General features: G+C 45.5%; 1 protein-coding gene across 1 annotated transcript in view; it reads left to right on the top strand.

Annotated features, from left to right (window-relative positions):
• The window catches only part of LOC122249477 (rap guanine nucleotide exchange factor 6-like), a 266,097-nt gene that overhangs the window by 45,147 nt on the left and 195,950 nt on the right, over positions 1-25,000 (top strand). The window lies entirely within an intron of this gene.

Here is a 25,000-nt window from a genome sequence, read left to right as displayed (position 1 = left end):
TAATCTGACTTGCATTTATGAATAGACACGTGTGGAATGATGCGTTGATTTGAGATTCAGGTAATGCGCAGTCAGCTGTCGCGTTGATTATTTTTTTGTCACCTCCCCCATAGCATATAGGATATGAATTATAATCATAGGTAAATAATAATAACTGATAATGATGATGATAATAGTGATAATGAAAGTAATATATGTTAATGATAGATGACTATCCTGAGGATGATGATAACGATAATGATAATATCGATGATAATGAAAAATGATGATATTCAAATTCAGAAAGATAATGATAACCAATAAATGAGCAGGACCCCGATCCGAACTCCCCTCCGAGGAAAGGGTTCACACGGCGAGCTTCCATATCTCGTCTCCAGGGTGTAGGGTGTCAATCTGGAAGGAGTCCTTCACGCCTCCTTGTGGCTTCTCCTAGTGATCCCGCGACGCCCCTAACCTCTGGAACGTGTCTGGGATTACAGGGGCAGTCTCAGAGTCCTGAGGGGTGGGGGTGGGGGTGGGGGTGGTGCCGGCGGGTAGGGGAGGGGATGGGGAGGGGGCGGATGGAGTGCTCGTAGCGTGGGGATATTACGCCACATTATCGTTGTTGTTATTGTCATTGGTGTTTATTTTTCTATGTTAGTATTTCTATTATTATTGTTGTTGATTTGCTCGTGCCATCTTTGTCGTTGTGTGAGTAATGATTGCGAGGGCAAATTTGGCAAAATTTCACTCACTGGCGCATTGTTTCTTGTATTGTTCAACCGTCCATTTTTCTGTCCATCATAAATTTATTGTTATTTTACACATTGAAAAAAAAAATATATATATGTTTGCAGGTAGTGCCCGTGCGAGCGCCTAGGCCTATGTATACTGATTATATATATTTATGTAGCTCAGTTGCTCCTACATCTGTTCTTGCGTATTTGGGGTAACAGCCAATATGATTGATGGTGGGTAGCGTGGGGGGGGGGGATCTGAGGGTCTGTGGGAACGGAGGCTGGGACGAGGTTGGTGGTCTCGGCCCCTCGTGGCAGGGAGAGGAGGTAAGCGAGATGAGGGGTGACACTTGTCTCGGCTGACTCCCTGCTTCCTCTTTTCCCTCTCTTCCTCATTCCTCTTTTCCATCTCTCCCTCATTCCCTTTGTTCTGACTCGTTCTTCTTCCTTTGTCTTCTTCCTCTTCCTACTTCCTCCTCTCTTCTCTTTGATCGAATTCTTCTCTCGTTTCGTCTTTTCCATTTCCTTCTCTCGCTTTATCCCTCTTTCTCTCAATCTCTCTCTCTCTCTCTCTCTCTCTCTCTCTCTCTCTCTCTCTCTCTCTCTCTCTCTCTCTCTCTCTCTCTCTCTCTCTCTCTCTCTCTCTCTCTCTATTTCTCTCTCTCTTTCTTTCTTTTCTCTCTCTATTTCTCTCTCTCTTTCTTTCTTTTCTCTCTCTCTCTCTCTCTCTCTCTCTCTCTCTCTCTCTCTCTCTCTCTCTCTCTCTCTCTCTCTCTCTCTCTCTCTCTCTCTCTCTCTCTCTCTCTCTCTCTCTCTCTCCAATATCGTTCTTCCTCTTCTCTTCATCCTCCTCCTTCCATGAACTTAGCTTTTTTCCACCCTCTTTCAATAGACATTTTTATTTGCAGTCTCTCAGGCATATTTACCTCCTGGGAAATCTTCACGCGTAACGTCTCTTTAATATAGTTCACCCTCCCGTTTCAACTCACGTTTCCTCATAGAAAACGAGAAAGGAAAATTCACAATGCCCCAGGTATGAACTCGGAAATCGCCACGAACTGCTTCCTTTAAATTCCTTTCCTTTCAGCAGTCTTAAAACATCTTTGTTTGAGGGGGGGGGAGGGTGTTGAGGATAATAGAATGGGGGGGAGATGGGGTCGAGGGGCGGGGGCGAGGGCGAGGGCGAGAGAGAGCGAGCGAGCAGGTGAACCGTAAACGTCAGGCGAGACAAGACTAATTACCTTCTCCAAGGTGATTTACGGGCGTTGGTGTGGACATGCGGGATGAAGGGGGGAGGGGGGTTAAGGAGAGGAGAACAAGTGTGGGTACGGGGGCGGGAGGGAGAGAGGGGGAGTGAGGAGGGGAGAAGAAGTGTAGGTGGGATGTGGGAGGGGTAGGGAATGGGAGGGTACATGCAGGGGAAGGAGAATGAGGTAGGCAGAGTAAGGGTGAGGGCGCGGGGAGGGGGGACATGAGGAAAGTATGGCCTAAGGATGTGGGGAGTGGGAAAGGGAGAGGGAGGAGGAGGGCGTGTGGAGGAGGGAGAGGGAGGGGAAAGGCATGAGGATGGGGGGAGAGGGAAAGGGGGGGTGGGTGTAGAGAAGGGAGAGGGTGGTGGAGGGCGTGTGGAGGAAGGAAAGGGAGGGCGTTTGGAGGATGGAGAGGGAGGGTGTGGGGAGGAGTGAGAGAAAGAAAGAAGGGCATGAGGATAGGGAGAGAGGGAGAGCGAGAGCGTGTTGGAGAAGGGGGAGGGGGAGGGAAACGTGAGGATTAGGGGAAATCAAGTGCGGGTGTTGGGGCGCGAGGGCGTGGGCGGGTTAGCGTGTCATCTCTCTCCCTCTGTTCCTTGGCCAAGGGAGGAGGAGGGCGAGGTCTCAGCTGTGGTCAAGAGGTGAGGGTCTTGTTTTTTACGAATTTTCCTTGTTTTTCCTGTTTTTCCATTTTCATTTTTATAGTACAGTTGGTTTGGTTTGATTTGTTGATTTTTTCGTGTTTTTTTATTTGTTTTGATTATGAGTAATTTGTTTCTGTATCATAGTTGATACTGCAGTATTCTTCAGCTGTTATTGTTATTATTATTGTTGTATTTATCAGTTTAGTTATTATTATTATCATGATTATTATTATTGCTATTATTATTGTTGTTATCATTATCATTGTTATTGTTATTATTATTAGTAGTAGTAGTAGTATTTTATATATATTATCATCATCATCATCATCAATCATCTGCATTAGTTTAATGTCATATGAATGGCAACACCATCATGTTAGCGTTACATTACTCGCTCCAGTATATATATATATATGTTTTTTTTTTCATCAAAAAGTATGTATAATTTATAACCTGGTTTATGACGTCATATAAAGATACCTTGATGTTCATTATGTTTTATTGATATGACACATGCATAAAAAGTGACATATCTAATAAAAAAAAAGGTTATCAATTTAAATTGAATCTTTGGACATCATTCAAAGCAGAACATTTGTAAGTCTGATTGAGAACCTATTGCTATTAGCAATGAGGAAAAGTATCGGTCAGATGAAAAAAATAAGCCAGATTAGTCAAGTAACAGATAGTTATTATGAATGTTTTCTTCTCAAATCCAGTCGGAAAATGTCAGTGTGAATTTTTATACTGCGATGAAAGAGAAAGTTTTAACACTGTACCGTTCGACGAAATGGAGAGAGGGACATGGAGATAAGGGGGGAGGAAAGGGGGAGAAGGAGGAACAAGAAAAAAAGCTGAAGAGTTGGGAGGAAGGGAGAGGGGTGATTGGGAAAGAGGGAGAGACAAGAAGAGAGCCATGAGATACACACACACACACACACACACACACACACACACACATACACACACACACACACACACACACACACACACACACACACACACACATACACACACACACACACACACACACACACACACACACACACACACACACACACACACACACACACACACACACACACACACACACACACACACACACACACACACACCAGCACTTAGTTATTAATTCCTGAATTACGTTCTTTGATTTAATGAAGAGTGAATTGTGAATTTCAAAAATATCTCTCTCAGCCGAAATGACTGTGTATAAACGATTTTAAAGCTACACTGCTAAAAAGAAAAAATCTTCTCCAGCCCCTCCCCCCTCACCCCCCAAAAAGAAATCCTAAAAGAATCCTCTTTTTTCCCAAAAAAATCCACTTATTTTTACAGTGACACACGCCCGGCTGAGTGAGGAAATGGAGCGTTTGATCGGGAATACGTGCGCTTCTGGCTTGGAGGAGGGAAGGGAAGGGAAGGGAAGGAATGGGAAGGGAAGACGAAGAGAAAAACGGAGGAAGGAGAGTGGGAAGTGGGTGAAGAAAGAGGGAGGATGTGAGAGAGATGGGGAGAAGGAAGGAGGGAAGGAAGTGAAATGAAGGAAGAGAGAGAGGGAAGTGATGTGACAAAGGAAGGAGTGAACAAGAGAGAGAGAGAGAGAGAGAGAGAGAGAGAGAGAGAGAGAGAGAGAGAGAGAGAGAGAGAAAGAGAGAAGCAAGGTAAACCATGGAAGCCTCATCCGTAGAGGTAGCAACAAAGCACCTGCAGACGCTGAGGTAAGATAGCAGACGTACTTGACAAAGGTACTAATCACCTTGCAAGACACGAGCCACGAAAGGTTTCTTAAATGACCAGCGCATCCGTGACATAACCCCCCCTCCCCCTCCCCTCCCCTTGTAGGCGAGTCGAGCCGAGCCTTTGTCTCTCCAAGTGTGGCAAATGGCCCTGTGGCGTTTGGTTTACTTGTAAGATTTCATTGTTTACTTTCTCTCGTTTTGTTTTTGCGATGTTGGTAGTAGTCAAGATTTATTATTTTTATTATTTTTTATGTTTACATCTAGGGTTTTTGTTATTTGCCCCTCCATTTATATTAGTTTTGTGGATTTTAAAGCTGCAACGACAGACTTTTCGAAAATTGCAAGGCGATATGGAGACAAGCTCGGATGGCCTGCGACCTGATGACGTCACTCGAAAGCATTAAGCAAATGTGATGAATATGTAGATGACACCACCAGGCCGCCAAGACTTGCGATTAAGATACGGGAAACAGATGGTTGGACCGAAAATAATTTTTTATACGATTGTGATGCATTTTGGTATAGTGATACATCTTATTTGATTGCTTTATGGGAATAGTCTCTCTCTTTCTTCTTCTCTCTTTCACCTCTCTCTCTCTCTCTCTCTCTCTCTCTCTCTCTCTCTCTCTCTCTCTCTCTCTCTCTCTCTCTCTCTCTCTCTCTCTCTCTCTCTCTCTCTCTCTCTCTCTCTCTCTCTCTCTCCAGGAAGGAGGCAGCCTTCCCGCCCGTCGCTAGCCGAGGGGAACACATCCGCCGTAGGATCTCGAGGGGAAGGAGAGGGGAGGGGAGTCTTGTAGGCCTCGGGCGTCGGCTGTGTGATTGAGGTTTCGATCCACGAGGGAGGGAGAGAGGGAAGGAGGGGGGATGGAGAGTAGGAAGGATGATAAGAGAAGGGAAAGAGGTGAGGGGCTGAGAATTAGAGGAGCGAAAAGGGAAGAGAAAGACTAGTTAGATGGAGGGGAAAGATCCTCCTGATTATAGGCCATAGGATTTTAGCGGAGGCAGGATGCTGAAAGGATAAGAAGGGCCTTTTTTCTAGGGATTATCCTAAGAAAACGCTGTGTCATCCTTGAATCAGCTGATCGAGTCAATCTGCTGATTTGACAGGTTATGGAACGTAGTAAGGTATCAGTGTATTGATGGCACAGTAAAATATCAATCAATTTATGACATATTTTTGCTTTTCCGCTCTCTCCCTCTTAATCTCTCCCATTCTACCTGCCTGTCTCTTTCTCCTCGCCTTCTCCCCTCCTTCTCTTTTGTTTTTCCATCTCCCTCCTCTTTCCCCCCAGCCCCCCCCCCCCCCCCACGACCGCGTCCTCTCAATCTCCCTGCTCCAAGTGCCCGTGTGGATGAAGTTGTCAAGTGCTCAGTCAGCGTCCTCTCAACTGCTAAGTGTGGATGAAGGTGTCCTCAGTCAGTCTCTCTTGCTCTCTTTCTTTCTTTCTCTCTCTCTCTCTCTCTCTCTCTCTCTCTCTCTCTCTCTCTCTCTCTCTCTCTCTCTCTCTCTCTCTCTCTCTCTCTCTCTCTCTCTCTCTCTCTCTCTCTTTCCTCCCCTCTCTGTGCATCAAACACACACACACACACACACACACACACACACACACACACACACACACACACACACACACACACACACACACACACACACACACATGCACACAAACATACATTTTCTCATATTTATAGACAAGTGCCCAGATCCATCCTATATACTATAATACATTATAACAGCGAGTCCTATCCCGCCACTACATCACCCCCTCCCCATCCCCATCCCCATCACAGGTTCCTGTCTTCCGCGACGTCTGTTACGGTCTGGAATTACCTGTCGCGTCAGCTTCCTTCGACCGCAGAGGATCTCAGAGGGGGGGGGGGGCGATCGAGGGACGTGAAGAAACCTCTTAAGTCGGTTGCCTTAAGCAGTATTTATGTGCACTTAGCATGAAAAAAAACTGCGGCGGCTTAGCGGACGCCCATACGGAGATTTAATGGAATTGTTTTTACTTTCCTGCAATGGAAAGTAATACACCACTGCAATGGCAGTGGTGTATTTTTCTTTATATATTTTCATTATCTGTGTCATGCATGCTATGTTATTTATGGCATCATCATTCTGTTTATAGTATTCTTACCTTAAACCATCAATACTTTTCACATTGTAATTGTTATTTATGATACAAAAACTGAGAATATTTGTTACGATTCTTTAGTAGATAATTTTATGGATATTATATTACTGTGATCTGAAATATCTGATAAAAAATGGGCAACATAAAAGAAAACGTGCAACTCAGCTGACACCAATAGCTAAATGTACCGAAAACGGACCAATACGACCACTGTTATGCAAAAAACGACCTTTATGTAGAGCTAACGTTTACATTTTTTCACGAGTAAATAAGAAAACAAGGGAGAGGAAATGGTACTTGGGTACTCCATACAGACCAACAGCAATTTTCCGGTAAACTGGCAGTGTGGGAAAAAAAAAGAGTTGGTAGGGCAAGGTAGGACCTTGGTAATGTAGCGTGGCACGAGTATGTAATAGCTATAGGAGGCATGTAGATGGTTCCAGTTTATGTGTTCTATGGAGTACTGACATACACGCTCACACACACGCACATGCATATGCACATGCACATGCACATGCACACGTACACGTACATATACACGCACACGCATATGTACATGCACACGTACATGTACATGCACACGTACATGCACATGCACACGTACATATACACGCACACGCAAACACACACACACGCAAACACACACACACACACACACACACACACACACACACACACACACACACACACACACACATATACATTCTCTCTCTCTCTCTCTCTCTCGTCATACAATTACATGTACAGTATATTTCTTTGATCAAATATATATACATGCATATTTTCACAATGTATTTTTCGATGTATTTTTTCCAAACATGACATCTACTTTTCAGGTACGGCGACATGCGCGGGTGTTTTGCTCTGTGGTCTTGAGTGAGTGAGTACACGTGGCACTGCCGTCCTGTTACATATAGCTTGTTCTCGATAAAATGGTTGCCTCGCGCTGTTTACAAATGCAGAATGCGAACCTCCTACATCACAATGGTTACGTGACGGGACGGGTCTACGCCTGAATATTGAGCGTTAGAATGTGTCACCCTTCCCTCCCGTACACCTCCCCCCTCCACCTCCTCTGTCTGTTTCCCCTCGTTCGCGCGTTCGTTTTTGTTTATCTCCTCTTCTTCCCTTTTCTTCCTTCCCTCCTTCTTCGTTCCTCTTCTTTCCCTTCCCCCCCTCCTTTCCTTTTTCATTTTCTCCCCTCTCTCGCCCTCATTCCCCCCCCTTCCTTTTTCCATCTTCCCCCCCTCTCGCCCTCATTCCCCCCTTCCCTATATTTTCTCTCCTTATTCCTATCCCCTCCTTTCGTCCACTGCTTTCGCCATCAAGCCCTCCCCTCCCCTCCCCCTTCCCCCCGGGGCTGTCACGTGGCGCTCACAGCAGGCGCGAGGGTGAGTCCCCAGCTTCTCCCCTCTTCGTAATATCCCGCAGGAGAGAGGTAAGTGCGGCGGACGCGGAGGGGAGGTGGGAAGGTGAAAATGTGAGAGGGAGGAGGGGGGCAGGATTCAATGGCCAGTTCAAGAGGGGCTACTGTATTCCTCATTTAATAAGATGGTATTAAGACGTTGGCAGGCGAGGGGAGGTGAGATGGCACCCTGGACGAGTTTGAAAGTGGGAAGGGGAAACACCTGTTCTTAGCGCAAATGAAGCGGGTCAGGCTAGGTAAATGAGGGTATGATTGATGGGGAAACGAATGTGACAGGTAAATGGGGAAAAAGAGAGGGGAATGAGAAAGAGAAAGAGAGAGGGGAATGAGAGAGAGAGAGAGAGTGTGTGTGTGTGTGCGTGCGTGCGTGCGTGCGTGCGTGCATGTGCATGTGCATGTGTGTGTGCGTGCGTGTGAAGGTTGATAGTGAGGGGAGAGTTGAAAGAGGTAAGGAGGGAGAGGGAGTGTTGGGTGGCGGGGGCAGAGGGTGGGGGTTGTGGGGTGAAAGGGATAGTGACTCATACTGACCGTTACAGCTAGAGACTTACGCTACTCTGCCTAACCCCCCCCCCCTCGTTCCCCTAAAAAGATACCCTTATAGCACCCGAGGAGAGGGGAGAACTAAGGGGAAACTTTGTGTTGAAAAATACCCCCCCTCTTTGATAAGCTGAAAGACTAGAATTTTTTTATGATTATATGAGGATATAGATTTAATACCTTGTGAGGCACGGGCGGGCAGTCGAGGCGCAGTGCGACGCCGTAGGGAGAGGGGAAAGTTGGGTGGGTGGGGGTGGGGTGAGGCAGGGGTGTGTGTTTACATTCAAAGTGTGCATCCAGTGTGCAAGAGCTCTCGTCACCCGAAGCGTCTTGTTTCTTTTTCTTCTTGTTTTTCTTTTTCTTCTGATTATTTTTATTATTTTTGTTATTATTACAATTATTATTCTATGGTGAGGGGAAAGAGATGGATAGAGAGACAGACAGACACAGATAGACCGACAATCGGACGGACGGGCGCAGACAGACAGCCAGACAGAGAGACAAACAGACAAAGAGTCATAGCGCGGGAGAAGAAGAGAGAGGGGAAAATGGGCGGGATGGAGCAGCCTCTGGAGAAGGCGGGGGTCGAGGGGAGAGAAAGTTAATTCGATTCAAGGGTCGATGTTTATTTACTGGGATTGTTTTTTTTATGTTGGGTACCAAAAGTGCTGGCCCTAGTAGACTTAGGATATACTCTCTCTCTCCTCTACTTCTTCCTCTTCCCTCCTCCCCCCTCCCCCCTTCACCTCCTCCCCCCTCCCCCCTTCACCTCCTCCCTCCTCCTCCCTTCACCTCCTCCCTCCTCCTCCCTTCACCTCCTCCCTCCTCCCCCTTTTACCTCCTCCTCTTCCATCCTCCACCTCCTCCTCCTCCTCCTCCTCCTCCTCCTCCTCCTCCTCCTCCTCCTTCTCCTTCCCCCCCCTCGGGAAAAGCTCTAAAGCATTTCTTTGTCCGTCCCGCCAGAGACGTTTGTTGTTCTATGATTTATGGCGGAGGTGTTCTCTTACCTTCCCCTTCCTGTCGTCAACTCGGCTCTTGGGTGCATCCCCCAGCCCTCGGAGGTTTCCCCTTCGGAGGTTTCCCCTCGGGTTCCTTAGGGATAGGTGGGTAGGGCAGAGGTTTCTGCTGTTGTTGTTTTTTTGTGATGTCTCTTTCCCGTGTTTCGTTGTTTAGTTGTTCTCTTGATTATGTGTTCAATGGGTCTTGCTTGCGTTTTGTTGTTTTCCTGTTCTTCCTCCTCCTCCTCCTCCTACTACTACTACTACTACTACTACTACTACTACTACAAGTAACTAATACTATTACTATTACTACTACTACCACTACCACAACAACTACTACTACTACTACTTATACTACTACTACTACTACTACTACTAGTACTACTACTACTTCTACTACTTCTACTACTTCTACTAATACTATTACTACTACTACTACTACTACTACTACTACTACTACTACTACTCCTTCTACTTCTACTACTACTACTACTACTTCTACTAATACTAATACTATTACTACTACGTCTACTACTACTACTACTACTTTTTCTCCTTTTCCTCCTCCAGCAATGACCACTGCTTCTTTCCTCCAATTCCTCCTCCTGCACCACCACGCCACCTCTTCCTCCTCCTCCTCTTCTCCCTCCTCCTCATCTTCCCCCACTTCCTGACCTGCATTAAGATCATGAAGGTCAATGGAAAGAGAAACGCCAGTAAGCCTGGCTCGATGGCTTATTAAGGGGAAGAAAGAGGGAAGTGGCTCGAAGGATTTTTTTTAAATATTTTACTTTAGTTTGATTGACGAAGGGCGCTCGAGGGATTTTTTTTTGTTTACTTTATTTTGATTGTCCGAGGGCGCCCGGGGAAAGTTTTTCATTTTTATTTTTATCTTGGTTGTATATCACTTTTTTTGGGGGGGAGGGGGGTGGCGATGGTTACATTTGAGTTGTGTTGAGGTTAAAAAGAGAAAAGGGAGAGGAGAATGAGAGATGAATATGAATAAATGTTATTGCTCTTCTCCTTTTCTGTTTGTTCTCCTCTTCTTCCTCCACATAAGTAAGAAAAGGGATTATGGAGGTGAGTAGGTGTGTGGAAAAGGGGGGGTTTAGTTGGACTAAACCTATTAAAATGGGGTGGGGGGAGATGGGATGGGTTTAGAGGGATAAATCCTTATAGAGTCTGTTGTTTGTTTTCGTTCTATTATGTTTATTTTGTTACGCTTCAGGAGGCAATGGCGCGGGGAAAGGTAGTCTGCGCCACTTTTCCAGCTTTCTTTGTGATGGTATTGTTTATTTTCCTTCATTCGTATCTTATTCCTTCACCTCTTCCTCCTCTCTTTTCTACCTATGTTCCTTATTACTATTATATTTCTTCTATTCCATCTCTTCCTATCCTCATTTTCCTCCTCCTTCTCCTCCTCCTCCTCCTCCTCCTCCTCCTCCTCCTCCTCCCCCTCCCCTGTATCGACATAGCCGTGCACGTATAAATACATGCATAGGCCCACACATTCTCTTACACGTTTCTCTTATCACAATCTCTGCAATGATGGTCATGAAGGATTGCACAATCTCTTGATGTGAAAATCGCCTTACGGTTTTGCCGAACGATATAGATTCAATGTTCATTTTTTTTTGTTCTTTTTTTTTTCTTTTTTTATGTATTGAAGGTTGGACAGATCATTGTCTTATAGGTTGATATATCTCCCTAAATCGTGTGCTGTGACACCCACCTCCCCTTGCCCCGCTATGCCTCGGACATTAATGTGATTTAATCATTTTTTAGGGGGGGGGGTACCTAATAGATATCGCTTGGTCTGTTTAGTTCGAGGTGATGAAAGTGTGGATGGACAGGTTCATCGTCCAAGGCGTAGATGGTTGTGTTTTGCAGCCAAGGGTGAAGGGATTACCTGCGCACTGGAGAGAGTAGGTTTGTAGATGGTGAACGTGCGTGAAAGCAGGTTTGTAGATAGAAAACATGCGTGGAGGAACGCAAGCATAGATATTGATTGGGATCATATATTAGTGTGTATATGTACGTAGATTTTTTCTTTATTTTTCTATAAAAGAGGATGGATATTGTGTAAGATTAGTTATTCATCTGTATGCATGCTTTAGTGTGGAAAAGAGAAGACGGACAAGGTGGAAGAATTATGTCGAAAAACCTAAGGAACGAGGGGAAAGTACAGATAGAGAGAGAGAGAGAGAGAGAGAGAGATAGAGAGAGAGAAAGTGAAATAGTTTTAGAAAGGAGGGGAAATTACTTGTTACTGGTCTTTAGTGCTGTGCTCATTTTACTTTAATGCACGGCGAATATGCCGTGCATTAAAGTAAAGGAAAGGGAGAGGTAGAGAGAGAGCGAGATTGAATATGGATTTTATTTTTTAAATATCGATTTTTTTATAAGTAGAATTCTCAGTAGACCATAGAGGCGATCGCCTGATCAGAAAAACAGCTGATTCTAGACCTTTGTGACAAGGAGGAGTCCTCTGGGGCCGGTGGGGCGGAGATCGCTCGCTATTAAGGAGATTGCCATGTGCATCAAATTAGCGGGAATATCGGCCGGTGACAGACAGCAGTAGGATTTCTCCGCGTCATTGCGTCTCGAGTGGCGTATCCTGGCGGGAAGGGGGGGGGGGCAAGGAACGCCGGCGGGCCGAGGTGAGATTGCAACTTCTTAGATGCGGACAGAACTTCGACCTCTCAATGGGGTTGTGGATGGGAAGGAAGGAAGGAGGGGAAAGGGAAGGGAAAAGGCAGGAGAGGGAAGGGGGGTTGATAGGAGAAGGAAGGGGGTTCAAAGGAGAGGGGCACGGGAGATGGGGTTAGGATTGGTAATACCCACAACATTGTTTGTTCGAAAACATACGCTTGTAATCATCACGTAACATGTAACACCCAACACGTATGCATGCAGTGCATGTACACGCACATCAGTAGCAATTCCCCCATTGTTGTCTTCCGTGTGGGAACATTACCTAACGGCGTGTTTATCCATAACTATCAAAGCACGAACGTGGCCTCTCTTCCCCCCACCCCCCCACCTCTCTACCCCGCCCAATATCTAGCCAGACCCCCCCCCCTCCCCCCACTCAGCCTATGTACCTCGATCGCACTTTTACCTCCGCGAATACAAAGGCCCCTCTGCCCATTGCTTGCGAAACATGTTGCCGACATTACCCTATAATCGATATCGGTCCAAATGAATTCACGCGGAAGCGTTAGAGGGGCGAGGTCTTTGCGATAAATCGATGGCGTAATACACGTGCCATCCGCATTAAACTGGCCGTCCTGGTTTGCTCTGACACGCCGCCGCCTCTGCCGCCAGGTCTCGGCGACGGAGGCGCGGAGTTTGGGAATCGTAAAGCGGATGCTAAATTAGATTTCTTTTTTGTGCAAATATCAGGGGAACGCTGCCCCCTCTATTCTCTTTCTCACTCACTCACTTGCTTACTCTTTACGCCCTTTGACTCTTGGTCTGACTCATAGGGCCCTCCCCTCGTTCTTCTCCCTTCCCCTTTCTCCCTCCCTCCTCCCACTCCCCTTCTCCCTCTCCCTTTCCCCCCTAAGTTCCCTCCTACTTTTCCATTCCTCGTACCTCTCTTTTTTTCCCTCCCCTCGCAATCCTCCTCCTTTCCATCTCCCCCCCCCCCTTGCTTCGCCGTAAACGATCCACCGTTCCCTCCTGGACTGAGCGCTATTGCAGTCTCTCCCCACCCTATAAAGTTTAAACTATGGGGAGATCCTTGTCTTTGTTCTTTTTCCCGTTTCTCATTTCTTTCTCTCACTCCTCAACCCTTTTTTTTATTCCATTTCTTATCTTTTTCTTCCTGTTTGCATCCCGTTTCTCATCATTCCTTCTCGTCCCTTTTTTCATTTCCATGTACCTGTTCTTTATTCCTGCCTCGTCTACCGACCAATTCTCTCCTTTTCATATAAATTATGTATATTTATTTTTCCCAAATCTGATTTCTCGGAATTTCTCTTTCTATATCCCCTGATTTTGCTTGTTTACCTAATGTTTTTTTTCTAATTTCCATTTCTTTATATTCTGTATTTTGCTTTTGCCTTCCTTTCATTATTTCATCCCCTGTATTTTGCTTTTGTTATTCTGTCATTCCTCATTTTTTTTCCTGTGTTTTTCTGTACCTTCCCCCATTTCACGTGCCTCCCGGTTTTTTCCCTTCAGATACTGATAACTTAACTTTACCTTCCTTCATTATCCAAATCTTTCTCTCTGCCTCTTTCCTCACTTTGCTCTATGTTCTTGCTTCGTTCTCCTTTTCATTTCTTTCCCCCTCCCTCCATCCCTCCTTCCTTTCCACCTCTTTTCTGACTTCCACTTTACCCCTATTTTTCCCTTCCCCTCTTCCCCATTCTCTCAACTCCGTATCCTATCATCCTCCCATCTCTCTCTCTTCTCGCATTTCCTACTCACCACGTTTATCACCCACTCGTGTTCTTTTCTCCCCTCCTCTCCCGTTTTCCTTCCCCTCTCCCTCCCCCTCTCTCCTTGTTTTCCGCTCTCCTCTCCTCCCTTATCCCCCATTTCCCCTCGCAGCCAAAGGGGGAAATTTGACCTGCCACGGTGGTATCGCTCACGTCCAGGAGGGGAGGGGAGAGGAGGGAGGGAGGGAGGAAGAGGACACCAACGGGGGGTCCTATGATAAATTTTGCGCTGGATCCTCGCGTGGATTACACTACGCGATTAATTACGTTTGATCGGGGTGACCCAGGAGTTGTGGACAGGGGGGGGAGGGGAGGGAGAGAGGGAGTGGCGTAAGGGGAGAGAGAGGGAAGGAGGGATAGAAATGAGGGAGGGAGAGGGGGATGGAGGAGGGGGTAGTAGAGCCATGACGGGGTCTCATTCGGGAGGGAAGGTAGGTAGGTTGGGGTTGGGGGTTAGAGATAGGGACGGGAGGGGGGGGGGGGGTTTATGGACCCCGGTGCTGCTCGTGGTTATTGAAAGAGCTTTTGTGTAATTGGGCGGCGGGAGTGTTTCCGTGATTAGTTCGGGCGTATCGCACAGGGAGGGTCTCCATGTGCATGTGGGAAGAGGCGCATTGTATGCATATTGTGGCATTGTACGCCTTTGAACGTCTTGCGGGCGGTAAAAGACTCGGCGGCTTAGGAGGAGGGCGGGCGGGCGGACGCGAGGAAGACGCGGATAAGTTTCTTGAAGTCGGTTTCGTTTTGTCGCGTCTACTTTCTCTCTCTCTCTCTCTCTATCTATCTGTCTATCTATCTGTCTATCTATCTATCTATCTATCTATCTATCTCCCTTCCTCCCTTCCTCCCTCCTTCTCTCCTTCCTATCCCTTTTTCTCTCCCTCTATTTCCCATTTTTGAGTAAGTCGTCGTTAACTCTGTAGGATGTAGGCCTATACCGCATGAGAATATGCGTCGACGTTGTAGGCGATACCGTGACAATACCGAAGAAGGAAACGAAATGGGTATCGCTGAGAGAAAGGAGGTTTTGATGAATAAGGTCAATCGGAAATAAACAAGGGGTATTTAAAAACAAACAAATGAGCAACATAGATAAATGAACAGATGGAGAAACAATGAAGCAGGATTATTGAATAAAGAAAGAAAGACAAATATGAGCGAGCAAATATAGAACAAAGATTTGCAAACAAATGACCAATATTTATCTTCACCGACCTGTCAGTTATCGAATAATTATCATCACCAACCTGCCAACCTATCAACCTGTCATCAATCACCACCAGCCTGTCAGGTACATCCTCGTCTCGATGAAAAGGAATGGAGTACAGGTCTCGGCCGGCCTCTTGACATACCGAGATAGCCTCGACGGTAAGACTGCTTTAATGGCGCGGATGCGGGTAAGTGATCCATAAAAGGCAGTTTATCCGCATTAGAGTCTCCCAAGCCAGCCATTGCGGCCGAGGGAAAATGGACGGTTATCTCGGCCGCATGGAAGAACGAGCCGGTCGAATGATAGCTTTTCCGCGGCGTAATCGACCGTCGATTACATAGCCGGTACGCGCGGGATTTCGAATAAAAAAACGGGTCATTATGGGTTGAGGAAGAGGGAGAGCGGGTGGGAGAGAGAAAGAGAGGAAGGATGAATGGATGAAGATAAGAGGGGAGGGAGGAAGGGAGGGGGGTAGGGAAGGGAGGGTGGTTGGGTGGCTAGGTGGGTGGGTGGATGGGGAGGGAGGGAAGGGGGAAGGGTGAGAGGGAAGGTAAATGAGGAAGAGAGGGAGAGAGAGTAGAAATAAAGAAATAGCTGAAGGGGAAATAGAAAGAAACAACGGAAGGGGTAATAAAGAGACAGACAGATGAAAGACAAAGAAAAAGAACGAGCCAGAAGCATAGCTATGAAGCCGCGTAATGCATTCCAGCGCTAAGGTCCTCCCAGCGGTCATCAAGACAGCCGCGATGGGTGTCCGGAAGGCAGGTCAATGCAGGTCGGCGTGTGTCAGCCACTCGGCCCCCCTCTTAAGAGCTCAGAGGACTGTCTTCCTTGAGCTCATCGTCTGGAGGAGGTCCGCGCGTTTGCTTGGGTGCTTTTACGCCTTCTTGGGGGCTGGGCTATTGTTAAATTTTAGTTTTTGTTTTGTTTTGCTTTCTAAGTGTGATTGTATTTGTTTTTTTCGTTGTTATTTTTGTTGTTGTGTTGTATTGTGTTATTAATTCGTTGATGACATCATTACCACGGGAATAATGTCGGTCTCTACCTCTTTTGATTAATGGAAGAAACATTCGGTCACCATATAATACAAAAACAAAAAAAGACAAAACTCAAGAAAATACGAGGAAGTAGAGCGATCTCGGGAGTCGGCGATGAGAGGAAGGGGAAATGCCACGTCGTTAAGTGATAATCAGGCCAGTGTGTGGCGTGAGGAAATTCTTTAGTATCTTTAGCATGGACGACTGCCGTCCTCTCCTGCTCGTATGGACGAATCTCGCCTCTTTTCTATGGCGTTTTGGCTGGTCTCTTGTTCGTCGTTTCGTCTCCGTCTTTGTTTCCCTTTTGTTTTCGTTTTATTCTACTTAGCTATTTATTTATTGTTGAACTGCTTTTGTATTTTTTTCTATCTTTGCAACATTTACTCATTTAACTCCCATCTTTTCCGTTTCTGTTTTTTTTTCCCTCATTACCACCACATCCTCCTCCTCTTCCTCCTACTCCTCCATTTTCACCTTTCCTCTTCTTCCTCACCTTTCCCTCCCCCCTATTCTCTCCCTTCCTCTATTTCTCCTCCTCCACCTCCTCGTCCCCCACCACCACCACCTCCACCTCTATCTCCATCTCCACCTCTTCTCCTTTTTTTCCGCCTCTACCCCTCCCTCCTTCTTCTTCCTCCTCCCCCTCCCCACCTCTCTCCCATCTCTTCCCCCCCACTCCATCCCCCTCCTCTCCCATCCCCACCCCCTCTTTCGCCCCGGGGTACCATAGTAACGAAAGCGTGCCATGTCGAGGCGATGAGGGGAGAGTGTTCTATGGACGGATGATGGATTGCAACTTAATGGCGGCTTCGGAGGGATGGCGGGAGAGACAATGAGCAGGCGTCCACACTCCCCGCCTCGTTCTTGCGGTGTCTTCGGTCGTCTGGGCCTTTCTCTTCACTCTTCTTTTTTTTCTCTCTCTCTCTTTTTGTCGGTATGTCTGTCTCTCTTGCTCTCTATTCTCTCTCTCTCTCTCTCTCTCTCTCTCTCTCTCTCTCTCTCTCTCTCTCTCTCTCTCTCTCTCTCTCTCTCTCTCTCTCTCTCTCTCTCTCTCTCTCTCTCTCTCTCTCTCTCTCTCTCTCTCTCTCTCTCTCTCTCTCTCTCTCTCTCTCTCCCTCCCTCCCTCCCTCCCTCATTCCCTCCCTCCCTCCCTCCCTCAATCTCCCTCCCTCTCCCTCAATTTCCCTCCCTCTTCCTCTCCCTCAATCTCCCTCCCTCTCCTTCAATTTCCCTCCCTCTTTCTCTCCCTATCCTTCCCCTTTCCATCTGCTCTCTTGTCTGCGATCCATCATTTGCTCTTATTTCTTCTGGCCTTTCCTTCCTTCTCCCATTTCCCCGTACCTGTTTCTCCTCGACCCCGCCCCCAATTTGGCTCACGCGAACACGCAAAGTCAAGGAGAGCGTCAGAGGTTAAACGCAAACATACACGCACATTCGCACACGCACGCACACATACACGCGTACGCACGCAGACACACACACAAATGCGTACGCTCAAACATACATTGATATATACATCCCTAAACACTCACAAAGACACACACACACGCACACACACACACACACACACACACACACACACACACACACACACACACACACACACACACACACACACACACACACACACACACACACACACACACACACACACGTATATATTTGTACAGACCCATACACACCCATACCCATTCACCCATCCATAACAATGCTCTATGAAGAACCGAAGATGGGCGGACGAGGTCTTGACGTGTACGCGAGCAGCTGATCGATGTCGTCATTGTTCCTCGCCGATAATGCAATCTCGTGTGTCGAGACTTCTTTAAGGCGTGGTAAGTACGCCATTGTTTTGACTGTCACCCCGATTCTTAGACCGGATAAAAGGATCGGGGCGAGCTGCTGGGAGTCTCGTGTGAGTCGGCGAGTCGGCGAGTCGTTGGTAATAAGTTGCTGTCAGGAGGCGAGGAGGGAAGGAGAGCGAGGGATCATACGCCTCGGAGAATTTTAACACCCGTGTAAAACATAACCATTAGTAGGCCTATATATATAGTGCTCGACAGCTTGCCCGAGGCGTAATTCTCTAGTTTTTTTTCTGGTTATTCTTACCTGAGGGAACAGATGCGCGTAATTACAGGTGTGTGATGGTCGTTACCCGCATTGATCGAGAGTTTACCTTGGATTTGTGGTTACCCAATGGTACAAAGAGGTTGAGGGTAGACTTCTGTGGTAACGCTGCGGTTGGTTACCGTCACCCGCCTGCGGACCCTTGGGTAGATAGGTCACTTGCATATGTTTGGCTTGATATACATGATGCTGTTTTTGTTTAAGTTTTGTTAATTAGAGTATGTGTGCTTTTGAATGATGTCATCGGATGCAGAATATGCAGACTCAGACGACATCCTTCCGACGTAATCCTAACACGTTCCTAAAGATGTACAGTACAGTGCATTTTGTTATTGGCATTGTCAGATACAAGGTAGATAGACTTCCAGAGAAGTGCTTAAGCCTACTCGTTGGCCAAGCTGGACTGTCTCTATAGGTGTTTTGCGTATTTCAATACGTCTCTTTTGGATTGATGAATGTAATGGCAATGGAACACTGGAACTTGCACATTATGTGTAATGACATGTTTGCGTCTATCGTAGAAAGCTTCGAGGTGCCATCTGTTTTCACATCTGCACCGATACACGCGGTACATTGTTAGCGCTTTAAGCACCTGTGCTTCGTGTATACAAATAACAGATGGTGAGTCGACAGTGGTACAAATCACAGCTGGATGCAAGGAGGAACTCTTTAGAAATTACGTTTTGCAGATATTTGTGTTTGTTTTTTGTTTATGTTGAATGATATTGACAGCTTTAATAGTTTTACGTAGTTACTGTATTCCATACATTCACAAGCACTCCTTAGATAAAAAAAAGACAATGTTTGCCTGTGTGTGTATAATGATATGTGTTTGTGTGAAGGATGTGTGATATTTGTGGCGAGAGCGTGATTGGCGAGAAAAACGTTCTGTCATACTTGAGAAATGCAGTGTGTTTTAAACTTTAATTCGGATCTTCAATTCGCAGTTCAACTAAAATTGCATGCACGCACGCCAACTTAGCACGCAAGCACGCTCTGTCTTCCTCCCAGGGTCTTGTTGACCGAAAAGTTCTTGTTCGGAGTGTTGACTCAGTTCATAAAACATCCACGAGCTCTTTCATCAGGGAGTTATCGAGGCTTTCGCTCTCTTTTTCTCTTTCTGTCTCACTCTTTCTATCTTTCTATTTCTCTCTTTCTCTCTCACTTTCTCACTCACTATCACGTTCTTTCGCCCACTCTCACTATGTTCGGTTCCACCTCCTGCACTTGTTACTTCCTCCCTCTTTCTCTCTCTCCCATTTTCCCTTCCTCCCACCCTCTCTCACCTATCCATCCTTCTACCTGTTTGTGTTTCTCTTACCCTTTTCCACCCTCTTTATTTTCTCTCCTCTCTCTCCTTCCCCTTCTCCCTCAATTCGCTCCTCACCCTATCACCTTCTTCTGTCGTCTCTTCTCCCCATCCATTCCCTCCTCCCTCTGCCGTCTCCTCTACCCCCTCCCCCCTTCTCCCCATCACGCTTCCCCTCCCTCTGCCGTCTCCTCTACCCCCTCCCCCCTTCTCCACATCCATCCCCCCCTCCCTCTGCCGTCTCCTCTACCCCCTTCCCCCCTTCTCCCCCTTTTCCCCCTTCCTAAAGCGTCCCCCGACGAAGAGGTCCCGAAAGGCGGCGAATGAAGTTACCTCAATCCCCGTTAAGACCGATGTCGCCATTTATCAGACGTCGCCGCCAGGGAATGATAGAAGAAAGACAGACACCTTATACGTTACGGAGCGTACGGGAGAGGTCGGGTCGGGTCAGGTCAGGTCGTCTGTGTATCGAAGCGAAGACGGATGACTTAATCGTGTCGATGTGCGGATAATAATGGCTTATCGATGGGAACAAGTCTGATTGCCGTGCGGATCTGGCCGATTAATCAGTCTCGGTGCAAATGTAGGCCTATGATGAGGGAGAAAATTGACTTGTCGTAGCGTATATAAATGTCTTCTACTTTGTCTTCCTATATACCTCCTTTTCCTCTTCTTCTTTATCCATTTCCTTTCCTCATTCCTTTCTTTTCCTTTTTTTTTATTTTCATTTTCTTTTGATAATCTTCTACTAATCCTCTTCCTCCTCCTCTTCCTCTTCCTCTTCCTCCGCCTTTTCCTCCTTTTGCTTTTTTCTTCTTATTATTCATCTTATTCATCTTTCTTCCTTCCTTTCTCTCCTCGGAATCATTAGGCCTAGAATCAAACCTGACGGTCCGGCCATATGGCACCGAGGATTTCGTGAGCCAGGACCTTGGTCGGCGAATAGTGATTGATGTTTGATTAACCTTTTGATTCTGCGGTGTGACCAGGCCGGATTAAGGTGAAGAATATCATGTGCTTTAGGCCTAGAGCCGTATGGGGAGGCGTGAGATTTAAGGAAAATTAGTTTTTATTTTAAGACAGCGGGAACATCATTTTTTTCGGGTCATGGAGACACGTGCGTGCGGGACTGGCTTAGGCTTGGTCACTGGGTTGGGGATATGGTGTGCGTTGCTGTAGTTGTCTCCTTTTGAGGGCAGCCACTGGTTGTTTCTTCTAAGGTATCCAATGAATTCTCACTTCATTCTTTAACTATCAAATCGTATTTAAATATCTATCTTCCAGCCTTTCTCTCTAAAAACTATAGTAATAGCAGCAGTGATTATGCATGTTTGTTTATTATATATGTAAATAAATATATCTATTTATTATATAGACAATTACTGTACAGACTTAAGATATGTATGTAAAACTGTATAAGAAAACATCCGTGTCATCGTGGATGTAAGCAGTTCAAAAGCACATTCATATTTTTTTACATTCTGATATTGGTTGTAATGACCATGTTCATCATCAGTTCAATCATCATTATCAGAGTGACGACGCGTGTATTGTGTAACATTACCTGTAATTGACGCGCGTTTAATGTCGTTTTCCAGCACGAACGACGGACGACACGACAAAGTTTTTCTTTTCTTCTCTTTGAGGAAAGTAGGAGAGGAACTCATTTTATCTAGGAATTTTGTTTATGCGTTTCCGGAACATGAAGCGCTAACATGTAAGAAATATTGTATATGATATGTAAAGTTCTATTGTTTGAAGTCATTTATTTATATGTAATTGTCATGTGTAGTTTTTTTGTACTTAAACCCCAAGTCAAACAACCCTTTACCAAGTACACAAGTGTTTTTGCTAGCACAGATGCTCGCTGTCGTCATTTTAGTCTGATGGTCCACGTACCCCATTCTTCTACAGCTTTCAGAGGAGTCGTTACATCTGCTTTCGGTAGGAATAGAACCGTAACGTCAACATGAGGTGTGATTGAGTAACGTTCTATCGAGATTTGACTTGAGTCTGGGGGTGATAACGATGAATATCTTATCTACTTCTGAGTTATCCGGACTTGTGTTCTCCACTGATAAGATAAGGGGAGGGGGAGAGGGGAAGGGGAAGGGGGAGAGTGTAAATGATAAGGAATAAGGGGGAGGGGAGAGGGGGAGAGAGAGGAAAGAAGGAAGTGGTAGGGGGAGTGAGGAGAAAAAAGAGGAAGAGTAAAGATGAAAGCAAGGGTAAAGGGGAGAAGGGGCATTAAGGAGAGGTGGAGGAAAGGGGGAATGGGACAGAGAAGTGAGAAAGGGGATGAGGAGGAAGGAAACTGGAAAGGATTTCGAGGGAAGGGCGGCCGCCAAAGGACCATCGAGAGGGTCCCAGGAGGGAAATCAGGCCCCGTTTACCCTCGCTCATAAATTCCCTGGATGTCTCCTGGCTGACGCGGTGGAGAGGTTACAGATACGCTCGCTGGTGGGGAAGGAATGGTTGACTCGTTATTGATGTTGTTCTTTGTGGTCTGGAAATGCTTTGCATAGGCCTACATTTCCACACTTATACTCGCCTTTACTCACGTGAACACCAATACGCACACACACACACACTCTCTCTCTCTCTCTCTCTCTCTCTCTCTCTCTCTCTCTCTCTCTCTCTCTCTCTCTCTCTCTCTCTCTCTCTCTCTCTCTCTCTCTCTCTCTCTCTCTCAAACCAATCTCCTAATATGAATCGTGCTGCTGTGGATTGGCTTCCTGAACACACTCCTATCAGTCAAACATAATCAGTGCCATGCACTCTAAACAATCACTTTCCATCCCGTGCATGATAATTCAACCACACCATTCCACGCCCGACACGCCCCCTTAATAGTCTAACGACCTCACTTTCAGTGGAATCGAGACCCACTGAAATTTACTCATCCGTTACCCTCACCATTCATCTGATTCTGTATCAATTTCATTCACAAACGCGGCGGTCTACTCATTTGCTCGCCAATTTTGCCATTGATACTGCTATTGTTATGGATAGTATGAATATTGTTATTATTGTTGTTGCAGCTGTTATTGTTTTTGTTTGTGTTACTGTTATTATTATCGTCATCATTATTTATTATATGTCGTTGTCATCGTCATTTTCATCGTCGCCGCCCTTTTTAGTATTATTTGTTCCTTCATCTTTATAATCATCACCATCATCCTCAAATTTGTTATATCAACGCCATCGTCGCTGTTACTACCACCATCATCATCATGGTTTGTTTTCGTATTCATTTAACTTTTTCTGGGCCGGGACTATATCTAGGTTTGGTTTACATGATTGGCATTTCGTTTCCTGTGCGTGATTGATATGTAAATTCTACCGTTTTTTCGAAACTGGTCTAATTTATTCCTTCGTTTAATCGTGTTTATTTGCCTTGGCCTTGGTCAGGTTTATAGGGACTTCTGTATGTTGTATTTGTGTGTGTGTGTGTGTGAGAGAGAGAGAGAGAGAGAGAGAGAGAGAGAGTGAGTGAGTATGTTTGCAAACGTGTGCATACCTATGACCGTGTATATGTCTGCCTGTGTACGCATACTTGTTAATGCTTGTGACTCCATGCATGGTCTCACACATGTGGGCAGTGGCTCAGGAAGCAAACAAGCGACTAGCCATGCGTGCAGATCAGATATAGGTACAATTATGCATGCGTGTAGGTAGAGCATTTAGCAAGGTGTGAGTGACATGTGATCCCCGCCCTCGGGACACAAGGAGACCCATCGCTCTATGCTAATTCCCCCGCGCCTTATAGGGTCTTCGAAGAGCTCCTTGCCGCCCTCCCGTCCGTCCGCCTCCTCGAGATGCACCTGACCTTGCTCCAGCACCCGCTCCCGACTCCTGCTTTAAAGGTGTTTGCATGACTCTCGCAATTGACTGCTTTATGGTCGCCACTTGTCTTCCGAAGCGTCGTATCATCCTGACTGCTTCATTAGTTTCTGGCGATAGCGCCTCCCACACCCGACTGTATTTGAAGTCCCGTTTGGAGGATGTCAGGGAAGGATGGATGGGCTTAAGGAACGGGAGGTGAAGGGAGGGATGCGGATCTTGTTTATGTGCGTGATAGGTAAAGTTATTATTGGAAACTTATTTTTTTTGTTATGAGATAAGTTGATTTAGAATGTAAGTAGGCATACTATGGCTGGATGGATCTCCCAGGGCATCCCTTTCCAAAATTCTATTGTAGAATGTAGAAACGAAGAAAGAGGGGAAACAGAAAAAGACAAGATGTAGATGGAATAAGAGAAAAGAAAAAGAACAAGACCATTTTTTTTACCGTAGATGGTTGATATAAGTAAAAAGAAAATAAGAAAGAAGGATCTTGAAAAAGAGAGTAAAATCATTAAAACTAATAATAAATGAGTAGAATCACGGAAATTAGGAAGAGAAGAAAAAAGGATGAAAATGTACATATAAAAAAAAGAAGCAAAGGAGAAATAAGTAAATGAAAAGAAAGGCCGTGTGGGGGGGGGGATGCATCAAATGATTACACAATCAAACCGTAACTTAGAACGAGTTAAGGGAAAGCTACATCTGCGCACTGGATGAAAGACCATTAGCCAAAGGGACAGTTAAGGGGAAGCGGTATATGATAAAAAGGGTATAGATGATGGAGGAAGTAACTTAGTAAAATTATAACAAAAGAAGTGAAACAGGTAAAACATTCATAGAAAAGATTCAAGAGAAGAGGTGACGAAGGGGAATGGCACTGAGTGAGAGATGGAGAAGCACAGATTTGGAAAGAAAGAAAGGAAACAAGACGTACGGATGACGAAGAGGGGAAGGAAACAAAGAAGGGGAGGGAATAACCAATGGAAGGGGCAGGGCGGGAAGGGGCGCTGGCTTTTATGTGGCGCACCGATATTTTATGGTGTAGCAGGAGACAAATGTATTGCTTTTCTTATTGAAGATGCATAATGTAATTTGTTATTTTGGTGGACTTATGTTATACATACATATATATATATATATATATATATATATATATATATATATATATATAATTTATATATAATATTTATATATATATATATATATATATATATATATATATATATATATATATATACTGTGTTTATATCTATAGTATGTGTATGTGTTTGTGCGAGTGTGTGTGTGTGTGGGGGTGTGTGTGGTGGTTTGTGTGTGTGTGTGTGTGTGTATGTGTGTGTGTGTGTATGCGTGCGTTATGTGTATATGTATATATGTATATGTATATATATTTATGTATATGTATATATATTTATGTATATGTATATATGTATATATATATATATATGTGAGTGTGTGTGTGTGTGTGTGTGTGTGTGTGTGTGTGTGTGTGTGTGTGCGTTTATGTGTATATGTATATATGTATATATGTATATGTATATATATATATATATGTATATACATATATGTATATATATA

This window comes from Penaeus japonicus, unplaced genomic scaffold (genome assembly GCF_977035675.1).
Source record: "Penaeus japonicus unplaced genomic scaffold, GWHDUDI00000001_assembly GWHDUDI00000027, whole genome shotgun sequence".
NCBI lineage: Eukaryota > Metazoa > Arthropoda > Malacostraca > Decapoda > Penaeidae > Penaeus > Penaeus japonicus.
This window is presented reverse-complemented; position numbering and strand designations above follow the sequence as displayed.